We start from the raw sequence: 26,214 nt of genomic DNA, 5'->3' as shown, positions 1-26,214 counted from the left end.
TGGTCCTCATCTGTGTCATAAAACTTTGAATCTCGGCTTCTCGAAAACGCGTGATGAGCAAACAATATTATAGCAGCGGTAGTTACATTTAAGTGTGAATGGGAGACAGGGGCAAGCTGACGAGCAAGGTAAGAGTAGACTTAGCGTAAGTCTGGGAGAATTGGACCATTGGCTGAGACGAACCAGAGGCGTATTTCACAAATGCACCGCTAGACAGCAGTGCTCGCTACTTGCGAGGGAGTCTCTTGAGAACAAATGTAGTGCAACAGTGTGGCTGTTATCTTCGTGTTAGTTTGAAGAAAAATATCATTCTCTATTCTGGCAAGCCGAAAAGTATTATCGTGTAGTCACATAGTCCACAGAATATTGACGCAGTTTTCCTACTGGAAGCTTGACGAATGTGAAACTAGACCCGAAATGGCCACCGAATTCGCTACCTCCAGACAGAAGTCGCTGTGGTCCACTTTGTCAGACAATCAGGAGCGGCGGACCATTGTTTTATGGCAGAGATGGAACACGCGTTTTAATATGGAAGAGATGAAGTTCAATTAAATTTAGCTTCCGGGAATGTGAAGTAATCCCACTGAAGACGACTGTACTCAGAGACTACGCTTATTACTAGGAAGATATGTCTGCGCCAACTAATGGCAGAGAAGAATCTCACACACAGGCCAACCAACCACTTCTAAGCTTTTCAAAGGATTAAGTGATCCCAAGAGCATCTAAAGGACAGAGTTATTTGCACAAGTCAAGTTCCTTCACTGACACACCTTCGGACTCCACACCATCTAAACCTAGAACTTCCAAGAATACCACTTGAAAACTTGCTACTCCTAAGCCAACAGAGGCAAGACTTTTGGAAGAAATATCACCTGTTTCTTCTACTATAAGACGATGAATTTTAAGAGCAAGGCAGCAACTGCATCAAAAGTGCTAAACTCTGCTGAAAATATTGGAACTGCAATGAAAAAGAAAAGGAAGGAAACAGAAAAAAAGGCACAAACAGATCATCAAAGAAAAATACTAATGAAGAGAAAAACAGACTGAAGAAGCTGAAAAAGCAATATACTTTAAATAGCTCACCACGTTCATCAGATGCAGACACTGTACAAGATTACGAAAATTACGTGAATGAATGTAATGAATATGAAATAGTTGGGTGTTTTGAAACCTGTCATGGAACTAATAAAAATGTCGCTTGGATTAAGTGTGTTTCCCGTTCACGACGGTTACATGTATGTTGTTGAACATTTAGCAATAAGTCTAATTGCTGCGATGAGAGAAAAATGGGCTAATACTTAAACGAAAAGAAAATCTCATTAGAAACGCCAATGTTCAATCAAGATTAAATAATAAGGTGATAAACCATGCAAATCCAACAAGATTAAACCCAGAAAAATCTTCAACATAGCAACTCTCAACATAAACTCCCTTCTCAAAGTGGGAAAACTTAAGCACCTTACAGACCAGTTACACACGGAAGACATACAAATTGTGGCGCTACAAGAAACTCGCTTAACTGTTGAAAACACATTTGAATCAAACAAATTAAGAATATTTAATGGAAAACCTAAAAAATTGTAATGAAGAAATGCCCTCAGCTTGGCACAGCTTTTGCTGTAAACACAAAAATTCTGAACTCTGTCGAACATTTTTGGTCAACATCATCGAGAACATCTTTCCTCACTTTTCGATGTGCAAATAAAAAATAAACATTAATCAATGTTCACGCTCCCACAAATGACAAAAAAAAAAAAATGGCTCTGAGCATTATGGGAATCAACTGCTGTGGTCGTAAGTCCCCCAGAACTTAGAACTACTTAAACCTAACTAACCTAAGGACAGCACACAACACCCAGCCATCACGAGGCAGAGAAAATCCCTAACCCCGCTGGGAATCGAACCCGGGAACCCGGGCGTGGGAAGCGAGAACGCTACCGCACGACCACGAGATGCGGGCGACAAAAATAATGCTAAAAATAGGGAAGAAACAGATGAATTCTGGGAAAACCTTAAGGATCATATATCAGAAATCCCAGAAAACAATGCAAAAATACTTCTAGGAGATTTTAACGCTCAGATTGGAAAAGAAAAAAAATCCGAAATATTGTCGGCAACTTTCCCGCACACAAACGAACCAACAAAAATGGAGAAAGGTTAATTATGCTCTGTAAGCAGTTTAAACTCAAGCTAATGTCAACACGTTTTAAACATCTTCCCAGAAAACAAAAAACCTGGTATCTCCGATAAATAGTATCGGAGAATTTCAAATTGATCACGTTGCCATCTCCTCCAAATGTGAAAAAGAAATATTGAACACACGTGTCCGAAAATCTCTAAACCTCGATTCCGATCACTATCTCACGAAAATAAAAACTAAACTGATCCCACAAAACAAACAGAAAAGCAGAAACGGTGAATATAAAAACAGAAATAAAATAAATTTTGATCTTACAACCCTGAGAAATTACAACCTTAAGTCCAACTCTAACCTCAAGGATTTTCAGAAAAAACTAAAGACATTCTCCCCTTCACAAAACCTCCAAGAATTTCAGAACAACTTGATTGAGGCAACAGAAACAACCTTTCCAAAAAAGAGCAAACCGAGACACCCGTGGTGGGACAGCAACTGTAATGAAGTTCTGCATGAAAGACTTAAAGCCTGGAAAAAGTGGAACTCACATAAAACTGAAAACAACTTTAATGAATTTAAGCAAGCCAGAAAGAATGCCTTGAAAACTATTCGCAACACCAAGAGACAATATGAAAAACAACAACTGGATTCAATCGAAGAAAATTTCAAGAAATGCAACATGGCAGCTTGGTACAAAACATTCAACCAGAAACTCCGAGGATACCAGTCCCCTTGGCTAAACCTTATGAGAAATAATAAGACTCTCGCCACCAACAATACTGAAAACTGTGAAATCCTGGCTGAATATTTTGAGACACTCCTAAACTGCCAAATACCCATCCAGACTCTCAGTTTTACGCAACCAGAAACATTACCAACACATTCAACACCTCCGACACGAGAGGAAATCACAAACATAATCAAAAATCTCAAAAACAGGAAAGCATGTGGAGAAGACACAATTACAGCAGAAATGCTCAACTTTGGGGGAGAAACATCAGTAGAAGCACTACACAAAGAACTTGAACAAGTATGGGAAACCAAGAAAATCCCGTCACTGTAAAACTGCCCTAATTCACCCTTTGTTTAAAAAAGGTGACAAAAGGGATGTTAACAACTATCGTGGAATATCGCTTCTCCTAGTCCCATACAAAATTCTATCAAAAGCCCTGCTCAATCGTGTATCACCAATTGTAGAGGGAAAACTTGGAGAATATCAAGCTGGCTTCAGACCAGGAAGATCCTGCGCCGAACAAATTTTTAACCTCAAAACAACAATGAACTATTTATCTACAAGGAACAAGAAATATTTCATAACATTCATTGATTTCAAAAAAGCTTATGACTCAATCGATAGGGACACACTCATCAAAACACTTCGAGAATATAAAATAGATGAAACAACAATCACCATAATCAAAGAAACATTAACAAATACAACATCAAAAGTAAAATTCCAAGGAGAAATTTCACGGCATTTCGAGGTCAAAACCGGCGTCAGACAGGGAGATGCGCTGTCCCCGGTACTCTTCAACTGTGTTCTGGATAAAGTCATAGCAGAATGGAGAAAACTCACGCAAAAACTTGGAGTTGAGAAAGTCCAAATTGGAGGGAAGTGCTACAAAGCCATTGAAACCAACTGTTTTGCCTTCGTTGAAGATCTCGCCTGTTTAGCTTACACACAAAAAGACACAATAAAACAAATAGAATTACTTAAAGAAACTGCTGAAAAAGCAGGATTGCAAATTTAATTTGAAAAGACAGAAATCATTACAAATATCAAAAATCCACCAAAGAAAATAACTACGAAATACGGGAAAATACAGGTATCTAAACATTTTTAATATCTTGGTGAACTAATTCAGCCTGTGGCAAAAGGTCATCCAGCCTGCAGGGCTAGAATACAAAAACTAGAGACAGCAACTCACTACTGGAGACAAATGTATTCAAAAAAATGTATATCCAAAAACATTAAACTCAGACACTACCAGACTGTCATTAGACCGCAGATACTATATGCATAAGAAACACTGGCAAATTTTACATACGCAGAACAGATAGAAAATCGTGAAAGAAGAATTGTGAGGACAATCCTTGGACACAGGAAAATAACAGATGATCAAGGTAAGCCTGTATACAGACTAAAAAGCAACAAAGAAGTGTATACGAAGTGCAGCAAAATTACAGACGAAATTAGAAAAAGAAGATGCTCCTTTTATGCTCACATCATGAGGATGAACCCGAATAGGCTTACAAAACATCGTACATCGCAAATCTAAAAAATAAAAATTTATGGTTTATCAACACAGAAAGAGATCTAAAAGAAATGGACATAGATCAGGAAACAATATTTAACAGAAACCTTTTTAGAAAAAAACTGAATTCAATCACGGGTTTCGGTGTGAAAATTAAGAAGACTTGTGGAACTAAATGGTCTGAAGAGAGAAAAGCCGCCTTCAGCGCAAGAATGAAAGAAGTGTGGACGGAGAGAAAGAAGACTTCCCAGAAGCGCAAGAAATAACTGTTTTCACGGTCTTTAACGGCCAAATTTGTATAATAATAATAATAATAATAAGGTGATAAAATTGTTTTGGACTAAAATATTTAATACAGTAATTCTGTATTCATTATAACATATTACACATAAGAATATGTAATTTTAATTGACTCTTTTCTTAAAGTATAGTCATTTTATACTGTCCACCTTTCTCAGTATATCATGTATTACATCTATATGAATATGAATGTGTTGGGTGTTTTGAAACCTGTAATGGAATTAAAAAATGTCGCTTGGATTAGGTGTGTTTCCTGTTCACGTTCACATGGACGATAAATAGTTTGGACAGGAAGAGAATAGAAGATTTCGAAATGTGGTGCTACAGAAGAATGCTGAAGATTAGATGGGTACATCACATAACTAATAAGGAGGTATTGAATAGGATTGGGGAGAAGAGGAGTTTGTGGCACGACTTGACTAGGAGAAGGGATCGGTTGGTAGGACATGTTCTGAGGCATCAAGGGATCACAAATTTAGCTTTGGAGGGCAGTGTGGAGGGTAAAAATCGTAGAGAGAGACCAAGAGATGAATACAGTATGCAGATTCAGATGGATGTAGGTTGCAGTAGGTGCTGGAAGATGGAGAAGCTTGCACAGGATAGAGTAGCATGGAGAGCTGCATCAGACCAGTCTCAGGACTGAAGACCACAACAACAACATCTATATTATATGTACATTTTCATTTTGTCATATCTCTATCTCTCATAAATATATTGTACTTACACTCGATACGAACATGCTGCCGGAAGTAAAAAAAAGTTGAAAAACAGAAAAATTTTATACTGAATAAAAAAAATTGCTCCAACTCTCCCGGACTTTCCTTAGTTTAAATTCATAGTTCTAGGTAGCCGCACCGTACGGATACGACAGACGCTCACACGGTGATACATTAAAAACTATCGCAGCCAAACCGCTGCCGCCAATTCAGAATCCGTAAGATAAATGTCAAGTACATTGCCAGAGATGTTATAATTTTGAAGGCATTCAACACAATCTCTAATGAAAAAACTGATATTTGGTTATTGTTTGTTACAGACGAACAAACAGATAAAATGCGTTTAACTGTCACTATACATGTCTGATTCTTGTTAATGCTACTACAAATTTCACAGAATTTTAATACAGCCGACTGGCGCAAATGACTGTTGCAAGTTGACAACTTCGTCAACTCTTCAGCGTGAAGAGCACAGTCTAGATCACAAATTTGTTTTCTATGGTCGGCTTCCGCCAGTACAGGCCATATTCAGATCTAGAAAGTCGTCGCAGCAACTGTTGTGGGCCGTTAACGATTTTAAAATACAGATCACAGTATCAGTCACCACTGCGTCCCCACTACAGACTAACACCGTCCTTTTGTACGTTAAAAGAATGTGAGATTGACCCTTATAACACAAATCGTGTTCTTGTCACGGCTCATGCTGAAGCTGAAAATTCTTCCGCACAGGCTGCAGGACTTAAAGAGCAAAACATAGGAGCTCGAAATAAATCTTCTGATCAGCATCAGCCAGGGCTAAATGAACAACAAATGCTCCTCCCATCACGCCAAACTGCTGCCGAAGTGCTTTCGAGTTTATGCCATTGCCTAAAGAAGGGAAATGTTCGAAAAACATGAAAAGTTACAGTATGAAAAGTTCAAATGTTTCAATAAGGTCAGGTATGATAACTGATTTTGACCGACAATGAAGCACACAAGGTGGAACATGGATATTTAAAACGACGTAGGTGTAGTACAATGTTCTGCACGTTAACCCAAGACAAGATAGGTGGGATGAGGACTGCTCAGACTTTAAAAAGGAGGAAAATTTGTGTGTGTCTTTTTACTGTAAAAAACTAATCTGAATTTATGTTAATTTTGAACACAATAATTATTTCATTAAATACTACTCAATGGGAAGTACATAAGAGTGTTTAATTAATTAGTGTATTTCTTATTCTTATAGATTATAATATTTTAGTTCTTAAGGATTGGAGGCGGTGGTTATGAAGATAACCTTTGTCGTTATTTAGAATGCCATATGAAAATGTGAGGAATACTACCCGCAGCTACGCGCTTCGGGAGCCACGCTCCCGCCATCTGTTTCTCTGCGCTCAACTTTTCACATGCATTTAAAAAAGCACAACATAGTGATGAAATAAAATAAAACGTAATAAAGATAGTCGGACATAAAGTCGTCGTCTTACTTTAAAATCGGCTCTATTTTGCTTCTTTGTACTGTTTAACATCTCACCAGCTGCCTTACTGTTCTGTACACAAATACACGCCTCCAACTGACTACACTGAACCAGCATCCGTTCCAGCTTAACCCAGAGATGTCCGAGGGCACATGAAGAAAGAACATAGCCGTGGCTCAGTGTGGTCAGCTGGAGCCGTGTAGTAACAAGGAAGCGCCTTGTGTGATGTTAAGCAGATGCAATTGATGTTACCACCGTAAGCAAGTGAGAAAGAGCGGTGGTATGAAGAAGTAAACAGAGCATAAGGTGTTGCACATTTTAAGGTAAGACGAAGACTATGTCCTAGTATCCTTATTTCATTTTATTTTATTTCATAACTACGACTATATTTTGCTTTTTTTAAAGTGCTTGTGTATGAAGCGTTGAATGAAGATAGATGATGGAAGCTCGACCTCCGAAACGCACAGCTGTGCATAACATTATTCACATTTGTATGTTGCGTGCCAAATAATGATAACGACTTTTACATTGGGTTTTAAAATCGGCAGAATAATCGTGATTGTATTAAAATAAGAAGCAATACGTGTAGGTGCAGTACGATAAACGACCACTTTATGAATACCTGCAAAGGAACCCAGACTCCAAAATTGAATTTATTAAAAATGGTCACCCGTTAACATCGACAACTTAGCCCTGTATCCCCTGATACAAAAGTGCGAAAACTGAGCAAAACTGGTGTCCCGTTGGCTGTATGCCTCTCTTGTAAAACGGAAAGTTCGCAAGCAACGTGCACTATCAGTTTTGACGTATGAAAATAGGATGTGGTATTTTAGTGAAAAAAATTCAAAAACTTAAAGTAGCTGAGTCATAAACAGAGAGGCATGTTAGGAGATAGGATAACAAATAAACTGATCGGGGAATAGCCTGGACTATAAGAAGCATCTACGACTGCAGTGAAAATGTAAAGGAGGTGGCAGGGACAAGTAACGCCGCATTTGGATTTAAAATATACCGATTGAGTTCTCTTCCAGATTTCAGTCAGAAGAAAAAACCGAAACTAAACGTAGTGGGAGAGCGGTGCATTACATTTGAAAATAAGCAGGACCAACTGGGACGTGTATATCTGAGCACCGTAATACATCGAAGAGTCGAGAGGTGGCGTTTACACAGCAACGGACATCAAATCGCTGATGGTAATGATGACCTGTTACAAAGCTGTTCGGTTATGTTCGGTGAGCATTGAAATTCATCTTTCCTGAACTGCGTCAGAACAGAGCTAACCGTCTCAAGCAGGGCATCGGTGTTCTGGGAAATTAAGGTTAGTTCTAAAGAACAATACTTATTGATCAGCCAGAATATCATGAACACTGACCTGATATCGATATAAACTCGTCCAAGCGATATAGGTGCAAACTGGCGAGGAATGTCTTCTAGTGAGACACGCATGGCGCTTGTAGCATCAGTGAGCGTGCTGTCGATGTGTAGATTGAGGAAGCCGAGCTATCTGAGTTTGACCAACGGCAGATTGTGATGGCCTGGAGGCTCGGCAAGTGCATTTGCAAGCTGCACGACTTGTCTGGTGTTCGAAGAGTGCGGTGGTGAGTGCCTTCAACACGTGGCGAAACCAAGGTTATACTACGTCCAGACGTCATGGGGTTCGGCGGCCACCCCACATTATAGATGTCAGACGTCGTAGGCTGGGCAGACCGCTAAAAGAGGAGAGGCGGTGCACTGTGGCGGAACCAACATCACACTTTAATGCTGGGCAGAGAACAAGTTCCTCCGAACACACAGTGCGTCGAACACTCCTAACGATTGACCGCAGCAGCCAAAGACACATGCATGGCCAATGTCAACACCGCATCGGTAACTGAGACTGAAATGGGCACGTGACCATCGGCACTGGAGGTTGGCGCAGTGGTAGAGCGTTGTATAATCTGATGAGTCCCGACATCTTCTTCATCATGCCAATGGTTGGGCGCCAATCCGTCACCTTCCAGGGAAACAGCTCCTTGTCACCTCTATTACGGGACGAGGACAAGCTCTGGGGAACATTCACATGAACATCCATGGGTCAAGTGGAGCTCGTGCAAGGCACTATGAGGGCCAAGGAGTATCGTACACTAGTTGCAAACCACGTACACCCCTTCATGACGATCACGTTTCCCGACGTCAGTGACAGTTTTCAACCAGACAATGCGCCATGTAGCAAGGCCAGGAGTGTGATGGAGTGGTTCGAGGAACACAGTGGTGATTTCCGATTGATGTACTGCCCCACAACTCACCAGATCTGAACCCGATAGAATATATCGGGGATGTAACTGAACGGGGAGTCAGAGATTATCACTCTTCTGCCCGGGAATTAGGAACTCGTGTGATCATATGTGGTGCCAACTCCCTGCAGCGACTTACCAAGACGTCACTGCTTCCACGCCACGAGGTGTCGCCGTTGTTATCCGTGCCAGAGGTGGACATACCGGCTGTTAGATAGGTGATCCTAATGTTCTGGTTGATCAGTGTATGAACAACACCCACCTACTACTGGATAGGCAGTATTACCATTCATTACGGACGACTAATTTTACGCGTAATTAATGGCTGCGTCTCGCTGTTAAAATCCTTTTCACTGTTACAGAACGGGACAGTTCCTGCAAGAAGCGGGTGGTTTGGACAAAATGGCCATTCATCTGCAAACGTAAGCAGAAAACGGAGTTTTTACAATCTGGTGATGGATATAATTACACATATGCTTATGTACTTCTGGGCTTATAGGGTGTAGCTCTGCTATAGCCAAAAAAGTTTATATTCGTACATTCGGGAACACAAATGAAGAGTAATTGGTCAGATGGAAATACTTTCAATCGAAATGGCAAACAGTGTGCGAAATACAAGTGCGCAAACGTTCTTTTATCGTTGTGTGACATCACTGTATCTTTTACAAAATGTACGTGAACGTAATGAAAGGATAAATGATGCGACGAAACAGGAGTACCAAACTGAAAATGGAACACAGCAGTATAAAGAAAGGTTGCTGCCTGCTCGGATAATTCCGTATAGGCAACTCTCAAATGAGGAAGACACTGCTTCTTGTGTTCTAAGTTACATGTAGTGTAAGGTCAGCAGATCTTTAATAAGACTCTTGTTTGTCAAATGGTAAACGGACTGTATTTATTACCTGTAAACGATGTTTCCATCGACTGCGAACGCATTTTAGTGTATTTAATTCATTTTTTAAAAAATGGTTCAAATGGCTCTGAGCACTATGGGACTAAACTTCTGAGGTCATCAGTCCCCTAGAAGTTACAACTACTTAAACCTAACTAACCTAAGGACATCACACACATCCATGCCCGAAGCAGGATTCGAACCTGCGACCGTAGCGTTCGCACGGTTCCAGACTGAAGCGCCTAGATAATTCATTTTACATCATCATCATCATCAGTTATCTGCTATATTAGCAGGTCCTTTGCCTCTCCATTTTCTGCGATCCATTGCTTCCTTCTTAAGGCTGCTGTATGTTGTACTGTCCATCATGTCATCCAGTATCTGGAATCTCTTCCTTCCTCGCTTCCTTTTCCCTTCTACATAACCTTCTAAAACTGTTTTTATCAGTCCGTCATTCTTTCTTAATATATGCCCAATCCAATTTCTTTTTCTTCTCTTTATTACATCTAGTAACTGCCTTTTCTCTCCCACTCTTCCCATTTTACATACAGAGTATTAAATAAAGTACGAATATCTTACGGAAATGTACTTTCCATCGGAACAAGAGAAGATTGTGACAAACTTGGGCCCGAAACAACGTTCTTCCTGAGGTATGAACATTCTGAACAATTATTCATACGATGAACTGGGAGACTTTTGGTTGTGGATATGACAGTCTTGTTTTGCCGTACCTTTAACGGGGTGAATTGAGTGTTTAGATATATTTATCACAGTGCTGTAGACACATTTAAGTCTGAGTCGAATATTTTGAGAGATGGTAGTACTTATCAAAAGAGAAAACAAGTCAAATAAACATGGGTCAGGAAGCACATGTTGAGAGATCAACATATATTCATACGACGTCCATTCATAACATTTGCTCATAGAAGTTAGTCGATGTTACGTCAATATGTATCTGTTCCTTCGTCGTAAGGAATCTCGCATCGTCTATGAAGTACCGCTTAGAAAAGGGAACGAGTCAGTCGTCGCACACTAATTGTAGAGTTAGTTCCTCTGCCCCATCCGCGCAGAATAAGCCAGGCTTTCCGTTACTTACCTTTCGGTCTGTAAGTGGACCTATATTCATAAGACGCTAGGAAAGTCGATCAAGCAGCTTATAACATGACATCCTTCCACTTCTATTTTTTCGCTTAGAGGGCATAGCGTCTCTGATTACTTCCATTTGTTGAATTATAACAGAAAACCGTGACTGTGCAATCAGTTGGCTTTTCTTTGTAACGGGAGGCACGAACGAGAAACGAGAAAATACTGAACTATTCGTATGTACAAACAGCACAGTATTAGTAATCACAAAAATGAAGACACCTGTGTAAGTACGTTTTTGTTGTTGTGGTCTTCAGTCCTGAGACTGGTTTGATGCAGCTCTCCATGCTACTCTATCCTGTGCAAGCTTCTTCATCTCCCAGTACCTACTGCAACCTACATCCTTCTGAATCTGCTTAGTGTATTGATCTCTTGGTCTCCCTCTACGATTTTTACCCTCCACGCTGCCCTCCAATGCTAAATTTGTGATCCCTTGATGCCTCAAAACATGTCCTACCAACCGATCCCTTCTTCTAGTCAAGTTGTGCCACAGACTTCTCTTCTCCCCAATTCTATTCAATACCTCCTCATTAGTTACGTGATCTACCCACCTTATCTTCAGCATTCTTCTGTAGCATCACATTTCGAAAGCTTCTATTCTCTTCTTGTCCAAACTGGTTATCGTCCATGTTTCACTTCCATACATGGCTACACTCCATACAAATACTTTCAGAAACGACTTCCTGACACTTAAATCTGTACTCGATGTTAACAAATTTCTCTTCTTCGGAAACGATTTCCTTGCCATTGCCAGTCTACATTTTATATCCTCTCTACTTCGACCATCATCAGTTATTTTATTCCCTAAATAGCAAAACTCCTTTACTGCTTTAAGTGTCTCATTTTCTAATCTAATCCCCTCAGCATCACCCGATTTAATTTGACTACATTCCATTATCCTCGTTTTGCTTTTGTTGATGTTCATCTTATATCCTCCTTTCAAGACACTGTCCATTCCATTCAACTGCTCTTCCAAGTCATTTGCTGTCTCTGACAGAATTACAATGTCATCGGCGAACCTCAAAGTTTTTATTTCTTCTCCATGGATTTTAATACCTACTCCGAATTTTTCTTTTGTTTCCTTTACTGCTTGCTCAATATACAGATTGAATAACATCGGGGAGAGGCTACAACCCTGTCTCACTCCTTCCCCAACCACTGCTTCCCTTTCATGCCCCTCGACTCTTATAACTGCCATCTGGTTTCTGTACAAATTGTAAATAGCCTTTCGCTCTCTGTATTTTACCCCTGCCACCTTCAGAATTTGAAAGAGAGTATTCCAGTTAACATTGTCAAAAGCTTTCTCTAAGTCTACAAATGCTAGAAACGTAGGTTTGCCTTTTCTTAATCTTTCTTCTAAGATAAGTCGTAAGGTTAGTATTGCCCCACGTGTTCCAACATTTCTACGGAATCCAAACTGATCTTCCCCGAGGTCCGCTTCTACCAGTTTTTCCATTCGTCTGTAAAGAATTCGCGTTAGTATTTTGCAGCTGTGACTTATTAAACTGATAGTTCGGTAATTTTCACATCTGTCAACACCTGCTTTCTTTGGGATTGGAATTATTATATTCTTCTTGAAGTCTGTGGGTATTTCGCCCGTCTCATACATCTTGCTCACCAGATGGTAGAGTTTTGTCATGACTGGCTCTCCCAAGGCCATCAGTAGTTCTAATGGAATGTTGTCTACTACCGGGGCCTTGTTTCGACTCAGGTCTTTCAGTGCTCTGTCAAACTCTTCACGCAGTATCGTATCTCCCATTTCATCTTCATCTACATTCTCTTCCATTTCCATAATATTGTCCTCGAGTACATCACCCTTGTATAAACCCTCTATATACTCCTTCCACCTTTCTGCCTTCCCTTCTTTGCTTAGAAGTGGGTTTCCATCTGAGCTCTTGATATTCATACAAGTGGTTCTCTTCTCTCCAAAGGTCTCTTTAATTTTCCTGTAGGCAGTATCTATCTTACCCCTAGTGAGACAAGCCTCTACATCGTTACATTTGTCCTCTAGCCATCCCTGCTTAGCCATTTTGCACTTCCTGTCGATCTCATTTTTGAGACGTTTGTATTCCTTTTTGCCTGCTTCATTTACTGCATTTTTATATTTTCTCCTTTCATCAATTAAATTCAATATTTGTTCTGTTACCCAAGCATTTCTATTAGCCCTCGTCTTTTTACCTACTTGATCGTCTGCTGCCTTCACTACTTCATCCCTCAGAGCTACCCATTCTTCTTCTACTGTATTGCTTTCCCCCATTCCTGTCAATTGTTCCCTTATGCTCTCCCTGAAACTCTGTACCACCTCTGGTTCTTTCAGTTTATCCAGGTCCCATCTCCTTAAATTCCCGCCTTTTTGCAGTTTCTTCTGTTTCAATCTGCAGTTCATAACCAATAGATTGTGGTCAGAATCCACATCCGCCCCTGGAAATGTCTTACAATTTAAAACCTGGTTCCTAAATCTCTGTCTTACCATTATGTAATCTATCTGATACCTTTTAGTATCTCCAGGATTCTTCCAGGTATACAACCTTCTTTCATGATTCTTGAACCAAGTGTTAGCTATGATTAAGTTATGCTCTGTGCAAAATTCTACAAGGCGGCTTCCTCTTTCATTTCTTCCCCCCAATCCATATTCACCTACTATGTTTCCTTCCCTCCCTTTTCCTACGGACGAATTCCAGTCACTCATGACTATTAAATTTTCGTCTCCCTTCACTACCTGAATAATTTCTTTTATCTCGTCATACATTTCATCAATTTCTTCATCATCTGCAGAGCTAGTTGGCATATAAACTTGTACTACTGTAGTAGGCATGGGCTTTGTGTCTATCTTGGCCACAATAATGCGTTCACTATGCTGTTTGTAGTAGCTAACCCGCACTCCTATTTTTTTATTCATTATTAAACCTACTCCTGCATTACCCCTATTTGATTTTGTATTGATAACCCTGTAATCACCTGACCAAAAGTCTTGCTCCTCATGCCACCGAACTTTACTAATTCCCACTATATCTAACTTTAACCTATCCATTTCCCCTTTTAAATTTTCTAACCTACCTGCCCGATTAAGGGATCTGACATTCCACGCTCCGATCCGTAGAATGCCAGTTTTCTTTCTCCTGATAACGACGTCCTCTTGAGTGGTCCCCGCCCGGAGATCCGAATGGGGGACTATTTTACCTCCGGAATATTTTACCCAAGAGGACGCCATCATCATTTAATCATACAGTAAAGCTGCATGTCCTCGGGAAAAATTACGGCTGTAGTTTCCCCTTGCTTTCAGCCGTTCGCAGTACCAGCACAGCAAGGCCGTTTTGGTTAGTGTTACAAGGCCAGATCAGTCAATCATCCAGACTGTTGCCCCTACAACTACTGAAAAGGCTGCTCCCCCTCTTCAGGAACCACATGTTTGTCTGGCCTCTCAACAGATACCCCTCCGTTGTGGTTGCACCTACTGTACGGCCATCTGTATCGCTGAGGCATGCAAGCCTCCCCACCAACGGCAAGGTCCATGGTTCATGGGGGGGGGGGGGGGGGTGTAAGCACGTAAGGGACCATATATCTACTGAGAGTTGCGAGTAGTTTACTGTATAATAACACACATTATTATAAATAAAATTACAGTATAATACAAATCGTACCGCACAACTGACTGCAGACTACCCAAGACTCAGTCTTACCTGTGCTTACAGCACTGTGATAAAGATATCTAACAGTCAGTTGACCCTTTTAAAAGAACGCCAAAGCAACGACTGTCCTCATATCAACAACCAAAAGTCTCCAAGCTCATCCTATGAAAAATTCTTCAGATATCAGGAAGCACGTTGTTTCGAGCCCAAGGCAGTCACATGTTACTCTTGTTCCGTTGAAAACTACCGTCTCTCAAAACATTCGTACATTGTTTAACACCCAGTATACGACTTGTTACACGATAAGCGATGATATTCATCGACTCTGTTCCCTAATAGGAATAGTGCCCCATATCCAGCTGTAATTGTAGCATCTGAGGTGTAGAGAAAAGTTTTGATATTGTTCATTGCAACACAGAAAGTGAAATGTTATCTCCAAGTCCTGCAAGAATCAGACTGGAGTTAAGCGAGTAAAAGAACATGAAGGAGAGGCAGTAGTTGAGGAGGGAGAAATAAAGTGTTGTAGTCTATCACCGATATTCTTCAATTGATATATTGTGCGAGAAGTAAAGGATAACATGGAGAGACGTTACAATTTTTTCAGAGATGACTTAATATCTGGAAGATCAGTTGAATGGAATTGATAGTGTCTTGAAAAGGTAATTAGGTGAATATCAACCAAAGCAAAACAACTGTAGACGAGCGTAGTCGAATCACAGCAGGGCAGTTGTGATGGAATTACTCCAACAAATGAGAAACTAAAGACAGAAGTTGAATATTGCTACTCGGGTAGCAAAATAATATGATGCTCGAAGTATAGAGGATATAAAATGCAGAGTGGCAATAGCGAGATAAGTGTTTTGAAGAACGAGAAATTTGTCAACGTCGAATACAAATTTAAGTCCTAAAATCGTTTCTGAAAAATTTGCTAAATGTAGTTTTATAAGGAAGTGAAACGTGAACGACAAACAGTTCAGACAAGAAGAGAATAGAAGCTTTCCATATATGATGCTTACATCTATTGGGGGAAAAGATATTTTTCTGCTACTTTATTGGAGCATCGCTGATAGGACGCCTCCTTAGACATCGATGAATCGTTATTTTGAAGAGAGAGACTAAGTCCTGACTGCAGCGAGAAAGTTCATAGGGATTTACACTGAGGGAACAAAATTCACGGGATAGCTCCTAATATCATGTGGGACCTCCTTTTGCCCGATGTAGCCGTCATAATTGCGAAATTGTTGGCGGTGCAGAATTTTGTGCACCAATTGACCTCTCGATTATGTCCTATGAACGTTCGATAGGATTCATGCCGGGTATCTGGGTGGTCAAATCATTCGCACGAAATGTCGAGAATGTCCTTCAAACCAATCACCAACGATTATGGCCCGGTGACATACACACCGTCATCCATAAGAACTCCATTGTTGTTTGGGAACACGAAATCCACGAATGGCTGCGGATGGTCTCCAAGTAGATGTAAATAACCATCTACATTCAATAATCAGCTCAATTGGACCCAAGGACCCAATCAGTTCCACGCAAACACACACACCATTATGGAGCCACCACCAGCTTGCTCACTGGCTTGTTGACAACTCGTGGGGTCTGCGCCACACTCTAACCCTATCATTAGCTCTTACGACCTGAAATTGCGATTTATCTGACCATGCAAGGTCCAACCGATACGGTCACGAGAGCAGGTGAGGCGCTGCAGCCGATGTAGGGCAGTTAGCAAAGGCACTCGCTGAGATCGTCTGCTGCCCTAGCCAATTAACGCAAAATTTCGCCCCACTGTCCCAATGGATACGTTCGTCGTACGTCCCACATGGATTTCTGCGATTATTTCACGCAGTGGTGCTTGTCTGTTAGCACTGACAACTCTACGCAAACGTCGCTGCTCTCGATCGTTAAGTGAAGGCCGTTTGCCACTGTGTTGTCCGTGGTGAGCGGTAATGCCTGAAATCTGATATTCTTGCCACACACTTGACAGTTTGTATCTCGGAATATTGTATTCCCTAACAATTTCCGAAATGGAATGTCCTATGCATCTAGCTCCAACTAGTATTCCACATTCAGAGTCTGTCAATTCTTGTCATGCAACCATAATCATGTCGGAAAACTTTTATAACTTATATAATAATTATAGTAATAATCATGTCGGAAACCTTTTCATATGAATCATCTGAATGCAAATGAGAACTTTGTCAATGCACTGCCGATTTGTAACTTTTGCACGCGATACTACTGCCCTCTGTATTTGTGAATATCGCTATCCAATGACTTTTGTCATTTCAGTAGACAGGCAGAAATGGAGGGGTCGCACCAGCGTCGAGAGTAGCACCAAACCATGCTTTTGACTGAAACCACAACAAGAACAAAAACGTATCTCTCATAAAATAGCGTCTTCTGACAGGCAGTATCTTCCTGCAGGACCAGTTGTTAGAGAAATTACTTCTCAAATGTGTGCATGTTAAAAAGAATCCGTGGATCGTTATATGGTCTTCACTGTAAAGAACATGTTACTATGCCTTAGAAGCTTCAATAATAACCCCAGAGACGATTCACGTCACCAAACCGAGCCCGAAATCAAGTATGTTCGAGGCCATCTCCTTTTCGGAGCTTGTTTGGTTTGGGTCCAACGCCCTATACAGAAAGTGACTGATGTACTAACGCCGCGGTGGAACGACTGAACATGTGTCTGAGGCGTCAGAGGGACAACGCCCGCTTTACGTAATGCGATGTCGGCTTATCGGGGCGGCAGGCCGTCACTGGGGCGGATGGCAGATGTTGTCCTACATGTGTACTCTGCCAGCACTCGCCGCCAACTGCCGTACTGTATAAACAGTAACACACAACACTCTGCGTGAGAACACACAGCTTGACCCCATATACGACGCAGTGCAACAAAATTTGGCCACTTTTTAAAAGGCAGTACGAATTAGAACTCACCTTCCTAAACGATAGATATTCTTTTTGCTTTTAATGATTGTTTTGCACGAGCGGGGTGCGATAAAGTAATAAACACTTTGTCTTAAGTGTGCTGCAGGTTAAGGAAGTTTCCCTCAGATGCAGGTGTAGTGGTAAAGTGTGTGCCTGCAAACGAGAGTAGTCGCAGTATCAAATCCACGTCGTTCCACAGAATACTTCGCCCAGCCTTTAACCCAGATTACACCTCTCAGTGGCGTTGAAATTCGCCGAGGACGACACATGTTGTATATTCCGTGTTAAAATGTAGGTCCCTTTTCCGTGGTAGTATTTACTGGGGTATAGTTGTGGTCCGAGTCCAAACATGAATCGCTGATGGGAGGACAAGCGAGTGGGCGACCAATGAAATTACAGACGAGTAGTTGGATATATGTGCCCATATTTGTCATGGAGGAAAGACATTTTCAACAACGTTTGCAATGACTACAGGATCAACGTTAAGAGTGCGTTGATAAGAGCGTACTACTGTATCCCACTCAAACTTTTCCCACGGGACGGCCCAGCGATTTACCGCGTCGTTATGATAGGTATTCCTGTAGTATTATCGCACTCTGCCTACTGTGTAGTGCGAGACACCCGCTACGGCTTCCAGGAATATTTAACTTTGTGATGGAATGAGCAGCAGAGGGGAAGAATAGTAGAGGTAGACTGAGACTGAAACATACAAAGCAGATTATGGAGGACCCTTAAGCCTCCCACCACTTGTTCTTTAAAGAATCTTACTCCTGTGTATAAAACAGCTTCAAACGTCTGATAGCATTACAACTGAGTTAATGTGATACATATTTGATGTTAAGCATGAAAGCGAGATAAATTTTACAAAAGGTCTGAAAATACGTTTAAAGTTTGTTAGAAGTAGCAAAGTGGTCTCATTATCTGAAACAGGATGAGTATTGTTTGGATAATGTGCGCTCCGTCGCAAGCAGTAAGTAGTTTCCACGAATCTCAATGTTTATGACACCATACCTGCTGAAGCACATTACGTGCAACGATATGACTTTGCAAGTACATTCACTGGTACACATACCGTTTGGAAAATGTGTTTCAAATAGAGATGACAATAAGGAAGCAATAAATTTAAGCGTCGTCCCTGATGCTGAAGTTTTAGTACATGCCATTCACCTTAGCTGCGTGGTCACCGCGTCTGATTCCCAGGCAGTGGGCTCGAGTTCCGTTCCCAGCTGGGCCGGGAATGTTCTACGCTCGGGGACTGGGTTTCTGTTATCTTTATCATCGTCGACTCGCAAGTTGCCCTATGTGTCGTCAACTGTGAAGACTTACACCTCGGCGGCCGTTACTAAAAAATGGTTCAAATGGCTCTAAGCTCTATGGGACTTAACATCTGAGGTCATGAGTCCCCTAAACATAGAACTACTTAAACCCAACTAACCTAAGGACATCATACACATGCATGCCCGAGGCGACCGTAGCAGCAGCGCGGTTCCTGACTGAAGCACTTAGAAACGCTCGGCCACAGCGGCCGGCGGCGGCCGATCTTACCCAGGAGGGACTCTCCCTGGTATCAATGCCATACTATCAGTGCACTCCATTTTCACTGATGTACAGAAAAAATGTAGGCGATAATATTTTTTTTTCCTTTAATAATTTTGTGTGTGTATTTGTGTGTGTGTGTGGGGGGGGGGGGGGGAGGGAGGGGGGGGGAGGGAGGTGGGGGGTTGCCACGGAGAAAAAGTTTCCTAACGGTTTGTAATTATATGGGTCAAATGGTTCAAATGGCTCTGAGCACTATGGGACTTAACATCTATGGTCATCAGTCCCCTAGAACTTAGAACTACTTAAACCTAACTAACCTAAGGACATCACACGACACCAAGCCATCACGAGGCAGAGAAAATCCCTGACCCCGCCGGGAATCGAACCCGGGAACCCGGGCGTGGGAAGCGAGAACGCTACCGCACGACCACGAGATGCGGGCTGTAATTATATGTAAAGTTTGTTGGAGGTCGCTGAGTGTTCTCATTCTCAAGGCCTGAATGAAAATATTTCATGTAATTTGGGCACCATGAGTAACAACAGCTGAAGTCGTATACGCTGTTGCTAACCGTAATACCTGTCTTTCTGTGTTAAACTTCTAACATAAGATTATGCACGGTGCAGTCGCATTAATGTGACCACCGCCTATGTTAGACGTCAACGTGCAATAACCACTCACGAACGGCAGGTGGTTGCACTAGCAGTGGAGGGTATACAAAGCGTGTCACGGGAGGCGGGGGAAGGGACGGACGCGGATAACAGTGCAGTCGTTGTCGTAATGCAAAAACGGAGTGACTTACCTAATGCCCAAAACGGCACGATCATTGGGTTTCCGGCCTAGGGTGGAAGCATTTCCAAAACGGCTAAGTTCGCAAACTGTTCGCGTTCCGCCTTGATTAAAGTGTATTGTGCATAGGAAAATAGCGCTATCCAAAACCGAGTCAATTGTGGTGCACCATGCGTTATAGATATGTGGGCTCCAGAGATGTGCCGGCCATGGTGGCCGAGCGGTTCTAGGGGCTTCAGTCCGGAACCGAGCGACTGCTACGGTCGCAGGTTCGAATCCTGCCTCGGGCATGGATGTGTGTGATGTCCTTAGGTTAGTTAGGTTTAAGTAGTTCTAAGTTCTAGGAGACTGATGACCTCAGATGTTAATTCGCATAGTGCTCAGAGCCATTCATTCCAGAGATGTGTACGGGCGAATAGATGTGCAAGTGTTGAGCCGTTGACCTCTCAAATGGTCCAAAGGGCTACCAACAGGGGCCTGGTTAGTGGACCCATCCTGGCTGCTGTTCCCCAGCAACAAAGTATACCAAAGTACACCAAAATCGCATCTGGGCGTCCCTTGAGTGTCTGGTAGGTGGTATTTTCGGATGAATCACGTTCTGTCCTCCATCAGACAGTTGGCTATTGGCGTGTACGGATCAGCAACAGTCGTCGGAACTGTCCAGGCCGGAGGAGGGAGCGTTATGGTCTGTGGAATGTTTTCGTTGCATTCCCTGGGTGATCTCTTAATTCTAGAAGGCACAATGGATCAACACAATTATGCATCTTTCCTTGGGGACCACGGCCACCCCTATATGCAGCCAGTTTTTTCTCGGCACTATTCCATCTGTCAGCAGGACAATGCAAAGTACCACACAGGTCGCCGTTTAAGTGAGTGGTTCGAAGTGCACCACGATGAATCTACTATTCTCGTCTGGCCACCAAACTCACCAGATTTAGTCCCGATCGAAAATCTGTGGGACCGCTTTGATCGGGCTGTTCGCGCATTGGATCCTCAACCGAGGAACCTAGCGTAGTTGGCCATGACACTGGAGTCGGCCTGAATCCACATTCATATCGGTACCATCCAAACCCTCGTTGACTGTTTTCCGCCGGCCGAAGTGGCCGTGCGGTTAAAGGCGCTGGAGTCTGGAACAGCAAGACCGCTACGGTCGCAGGTTCGAATCCTGCCTCGGGCATGGATGTTTGTGATGTCCTTAGGTTAGTTAGGTTTAACTAGTTCTAAGTTCTAGGGGACTAATGACCTCAGCAGTTGAGTCCCATAGTGCTCAGAGCCATTTGAACCATTTTTTGACTGTTTTCCTGCACGTCTTTCGCTGGTACACGCTGTAAACAGAGGTTATTCAGATTTCTGAGAAGTGTTCACATTGATGTGACAGGTCAGAGTATCTCTTAATGAACACATTATGATAGCATTTTATATTTTTAAGTTCGGTCAGTATTTATATGAAACACTGAAAATCAATTTTTTGGCTACTGGAGGACGTTCGATAGGCAACCTGCAACTGGAGCTCTGCATCGTGTACCAGGTTAGCCGTTTAGTAATGTAGATATGGATGTATCAGTTATGTAGAGATGAAACAATTAGCCCAGGACAGGAAAAGACGGAGGATGGGATGAAACCAATGGAAAAACATGTAAAAAAGGAAAGAAACAACCGGTCAAGAACGAGTATGACTTGCGCTCTGTGGATTCAGTACACTCCTAATTATGAATATAGACAACAATAATTTTGTGTGGCTTTCTATTGGACGCCACTTCAGCGACTTGTGTGCCCCTAACCTTCCCTACTTACCCCAACTTGGAAGAGGGACCTACAATTAAATGTGGAATACGAACCACATGTCTTTTCTGGAGGCATCTCATGTCATTGAGAGGTGAAGGCTACGTTAAAAGGAAGATTGATACATCCGTGGTCAGATAGCGATTCGATCTGGTATCTTTCAATTTCGAGGCATGCGGTTATACTGATAGAACACCAGGACCGAGATATGCATATATAATTCATCTATAGATTTTTGACTTGTATCAGAATATGTTATACATATGGCCGCTGCATTGGCTTAAAAGCTTAAATTATTTATACCGCCAAGGGATCGTAAACCTTAGTGTTTGAGATAAATTTCAACTTGATACCTCTACCCGTTCCTGCGAATATGGGGTCTTAACAGATGGACGGACAGACAGAGGAACAACAAATGGCAAACGGCCACATCTTTCGATTGTATTGACTTAGAAGCTTAACTCTCTTACACTGCCAAGGGCCGTAGACCTCAGTATGTGACATAATTTTAACTAGGTATCTCTTCCCTATAACCTCTGGGCTGCTACGGTCGCAGATTCGTATCCTGCCTCGGGCATGGATGTGTGTGATGTCCTTAGGTTACGTTAGGTTTAAGTAGTTCTAAGTCTAGGGGACTGACGACCTCAGATGTCAAGTCCCATAGTGCTTAGAGCGATTTGCACCATTCTCTACCAGTTCCTGAGAAAAAGGGGTCTTAACAGGTGGATGGAGAGACAGACAGACGGACAGGGAAGTGATCATATAAGGGTTCCGTATTTACCAATTGATGAACGGAACTCTATCAAGAAATAAAGGGTGTCGTAATTGTACATGGTTGAATGAGAATTGGCAGTCATAACACCTGTGGCAAATATGCAGGGTGATTATATTTAAAGCTAAACTTTCAAAAAGCTGTAGAAATAACACCACTGGTCAGAATGACGTCAAATTGCGACGGAATATTATCGGAGAAGGGGGAAAACTTATGACAGAAGAAAAAAAATAGTGTGGAAGCTGGTCAATAGGTGGCGCTCTGTGTGTCAGAATACGTAGATGAAAACACGTCCGCCCCCGGAAGCTGAGTGGTCAGCGCGACAGAATGTCAGTCCTCAGGGCCCGGGTTCGATTCCCGGCTGGGTTGGAGATTTTCTCCGCTGAGGGATTGGGTGTTGTCCTAATCATCATCATTTCATCCCCATCGACGCGCAAGTCGCCGAAGCGGCGTCAAATCGAAAGACTGGCACCCGGCGAACGGTCTACCCGACGGGAGGCCTAGTCACACGACATTTAATGAAAACACCTGCCATGCGCACAACCCACTGAAGTTGATACAAACACGGCGGGTACACGGCTTTACCTCCTTTCCCGTCTACGACGTTCGCCATGACTGTCTCAATGCATGATCGCGCTCTGCTTGCAAAGCTGTATTATTCTTTTCCAATTTGACGTCATTCTGACCAGTGGTGTTATTTCTTCAGCTTTTTGAAAGTTTAGCTTTAATTACAATCAGCCTGTACATCTTTGTGCCCAAACCTGAAATGTGTTCTACGTTCTTTACTGGTTTGCAGTCAAACATTGACGGTAATCCAGAAAATAAAACATTTGCCTCGTTTATAATCCGTATGTCTATATGCCTATAAAGAGGTTCAGTGATTTCCAGTGCAACGTTTACTACCGTAGACGAGACACATATTTCAGTTCTCTAATATCCTTTATAAATGTGATTCAGATGTCAATTCTCTTTCGACACCTGTCCTGTAAGTGTGTTACTTGAAGTATTTACATGTTCCACTCTTCACCGAAATCCCTGTTGGATGCGACCTGCGTTAATCGTCCACGTTGTTGCAATTTTCGACTACCAATAGATATTGATATCCCACACTACTTAGGAACTGAATATTTGGTGTATGGTAGCTCCGCTCAAATGTAGAGAAATGAACTGTATTACGGATAAATAGTGGAAATAATCGTGTTAAACGTATAGTAGATAAATTTGGATATTTCGGATAGTTTGCAGTGCATTTGCTAGGAAAGCGCATACAAGGCTACTGTGACATGTTCGAGACTATTACTTTGACGTCGGGGGTCCATCTTGCTGACGAAAGGTTTCGTAAAGCAGTATACACTGACTGACGTGCCCCGGAATCCGAAACACATTCGGAGTTAATTTGTGCTGAGCAGACTGCGCTTCCTGCCAACAGATGTCAGTATCGTCACATCTGTTGGCAATCTATACGCCTCACTAACACTGTTATGGTAGTAACGAGAAACAACATAACAAACTCGTCAAGCCGCCATGTGAGCGGATGCAAGCTGTAATCACATGGACACACACACTTCCTGCGAAGCTTGTTCTGCTTATCTCCGAGCGACCCGAGACACACGCAGTCCACAGTCAAGACGGCCTCTCTCCCAGTGCGACTCGGACGCCGCGACGGTGAAGCAGAGATGCGCTTGTGGTGTGTGTTGACAGCAGTGGCGGCGATTGTGTTCGCGCTGATAACCTCGAACAGGGCTGCCAACGTTGTGACTGTGCGAGGTTATCGACAGACGACTACGACGCCGGCGCTGAATTCGACGACTCCGAAAATATCGCAGATCATCAATGTAAGACCGAGGATTCCCACCTGCCCAGATGGTCAGAAATTCCTGATGGGGAAGTGCCGCGTAGTCATCAGGTGTGTGCGCAGCTGCTGGTCCTACCATAGGTTTTCCCTTTCTACAGACTTAGTTACAGCATCATAAAATATACTTACTTAACATGTCACTCCTCGGTGACGCTACACCACTATAAATACCATTTTGAAGTGTGACGTTGGTTATATTATAAGTTGAGAGTTTTCTTCTTTTAAAGCACTCTATTACATGGGCGAGAGAGTTAATGTTCACGAGTGGGGTTACACTCAGCTGTAAGTCACTGGTTCGAATCCTGATGGTGCAAGAATTTTTCGCCACCGATATCAGGGCGGAAAGGGGAACAGAGCTATTTTGGCATTCGTTTTCGGACGGGTATGGTGGGGCTCACTACGACTTCCTCTCCTGTGCCACCCTCTTCACCTCACAAGGGGAGGCCAACACGTTCGGATTACGGATTTACTTCAAACTTTGTGCACTTTTAGTAGTGCATTGGGACAACATAATGTGAAAGTAGTAAGGCGCAATACTTATGCGATTTCGGGAAAATCGCAAAAGAAGTTTTACACATAAGTAATATAACGGTGCGTTGCGACCTTGAGTACAAGCTGGTGGGGGTCATGTGATTAGCGTTCAACCTCCGTGATTGGTGGGTCGCTGGATCGAGTCCTGCTCAGAAGTTTTTTTATTTATATTTTTTCAACATTAGTAGTATTATTTCATATATATTTGAACGTCAATATGATGAAAAGACACGTGCACGAACTTTCATTGAATGTCCAATGTTATTCGGTTGTTTGATACTTTTTACTATCGGAACAAATATCAAATTGATAACTGTCGACAAACGCATAGAGTTTTTCTGAAAATGTGTGCCTGTTGTGATTACCGAAATCCCCTACATCTGCAGTGGGTAAGGTACCGAGAACTGCTTTGCATCTGGACGCTTCGATCTGCAGACATAGGTTTCAAGGACGGGAAGCCGAAGTGAAACATCGATAAATAATGGTGTAGATAATTATATTCAGTAATAAAAAATGGTTCAAATGGGTCTGAGCACTATGGGACTTAACTTCTGACGTCATCAGTCCCCTAGAACTTAGTACTATGTAAACCTAACTAACCTAAGGACATCACACACATCCATGCCCGAGGCAGGATTCGAACCTCCGACAGTAGCGGTCACGCGTTTCCAGACTGTAGCACCTAGAACAGCTCGCCCACCCCGGCCGGCTATTCAGTAACACAGTGAGTTAAAATATGCCAGAATAAGAGGAAAATGTACGATTAATAGTCGTATTTGCTTCCGAAATTACAGGTTGCAGGACAATATTTTTCATACAGATGCGGAAAACATAGAACAACACAGCATCTACTGCATCGAATGTATACCATTTTTGAGCAAAGCTCGTTGACAAACTGAAATTTTTTTTCTTTCTTCTGACAATTTAGAATCAAATCGTAGGTAACGCAACATTTACGAAAATGCCGGTGCCGAAAATCTGCGATGTATGATTGGATGTACTTTAATAGCATCTACAAAAGAAGCAATTTTTCGTTCGTTGTCAATCAAATATGAACCAGTCTGAAGGCCCTTGACAATGCTTTCAACTTGCCTATAGAAATAAAAGTGGCATAATATGTTATTGTAATAATAAAAATTAATAAACAGCCAAATAACACTGGATGTTCTCTAAACGTTCATGAACATAATCGTGTCTTTTAATCAT

The 26,214-nt window shown here is 42.2% G+C and overlaps 1 protein-coding gene across 2 annotated transcripts in view; it reads left to right on the top strand.

The window, feature by feature from the left end:
• LOC124606725 overlaps positions 1-26,214 on the top strand; it is a 75,133-nt gene that overhangs the window by 24,594 nt on the left and 24,325 nt on the right. Inside the window, exon 1 of one of the 2 annotated variants that reach the window (XR_006978710.1) lies at positions 24,251-24,528. The exons of the other annotated variant lie outside the window; for it this stretch is intronic. The gene's annotated coding sequence lies outside the window, so the exon portion shown is untranslated. Of the gene's footprint in view, positions 1-24,250; positions 24,529-26,214 lie in introns of those variants that run through there. 2 annotated transcript variants of the gene reach the window in all.

The sequence above is a fragment of the Schistocerca americana genome, chromosome 3 (genome assembly GCF_021461395.2).
Source record: "Schistocerca americana isolate TAMUIC-IGC-003095 chromosome 3, iqSchAmer2.1, whole genome shotgun sequence".
Classification (NCBI taxonomy): Eukaryota; Metazoa; Arthropoda; class Insecta; order Orthoptera; family Acrididae; genus Schistocerca; species Schistocerca americana.
The sequence above is the reverse complement of the archived record's forward strand: the minus strand, read 5'-3'. Positions and strand labels throughout refer to the sequence as shown.